At 39.4% G+C, this 728-nt stretch overlaps 1 protein-coding gene across 1 annotated transcript in view; it reads left to right on the forward strand.

Moving 5' to 3' along the window:
* LOC125502431 overlaps positions 1-722 on the forward strand; it is a gene marked incomplete in the record, with an annotated part of 2,552 nt that extends 1,830 nt beyond the window's left edge. Inside the window, 1 exon segment of the mRNA XM_048660500.1 lies at positions 1-722.
* Positions 723-728: the final 6 nt, after the last annotated feature.

A 728-nucleotide genomic window follows, 5' to 3' on the forward strand; every position in this document is an offset into this window, starting at 1 on the left:
AGAATCACTGACGATTTGCCTAACGTTGTCATTAACTCAGAATTGCTACCTTTGCCGAGAAATATTCAGCTAGCAGACACAAATTTCGCTACTCCTGGCCCGATTGACCTGCTGATTGGATCGAGCATCTTTTGGTCTCTACTTTGTGTAGGTCGAATCTCATTGGGTGCAAATTTGCCAATACTTCAGAAAACTCTTTTGGGTTGGATTGTAGCTGGTCCAGTGACTATTTCGAATTCCAAGCAAAGTGTTTGCAGTTTTTCTCGTAACAATTCTATGGACCAGAAATTGGAGAAGTTTTGGGAATTAGAAGAATGTTCAGGTGCACCCGTGTTTTCTGGTGAAGATTTGGAGTGTGAAAGACACTTTGTTGAAAGTACCGTTGTTGATTCTAGTAATAAATTTGTGGTAGGTTTACCCACAAGGAACAACGTATCAGACTTGGGTGAGTCTCGTGACATAGCCTTAAAACAGTTTTGTAATTTGGAAAAACGGCTGAAACGAAATTTATCTTTATATAGTCTTTATAAGGAATTCATGCAGGAATATATAGATCTTGGCCACATGTCAACAGTTCCAAAAGAGTCATGTAGTAATTACTCATATTATTTGCCGCATTATCCGGTATTGAAAACTTCAAGTTCGACTACTAAATGCAGAGTTGTCTTCAACGCGTCCTGTAAAACTAGTACTGGAGTCTCGCTCAATGACGTTTTGATGAAGGGTCC

Source organism: Dendroctonus ponderosae, unplaced genomic scaffold, assembly GCF_020466585.1.
Source record: "Dendroctonus ponderosae isolate FM_Combo_2020 unplaced genomic scaffold, Dpon_F_20191213v2 Dpon_F_20191213_1, whole genome shotgun sequence".
In the NCBI taxonomy this organism is placed as follows: domain Eukaryota; kingdom Metazoa; phylum Arthropoda; class Insecta; order Coleoptera; family Curculionidae; genus Dendroctonus; species Dendroctonus ponderosae.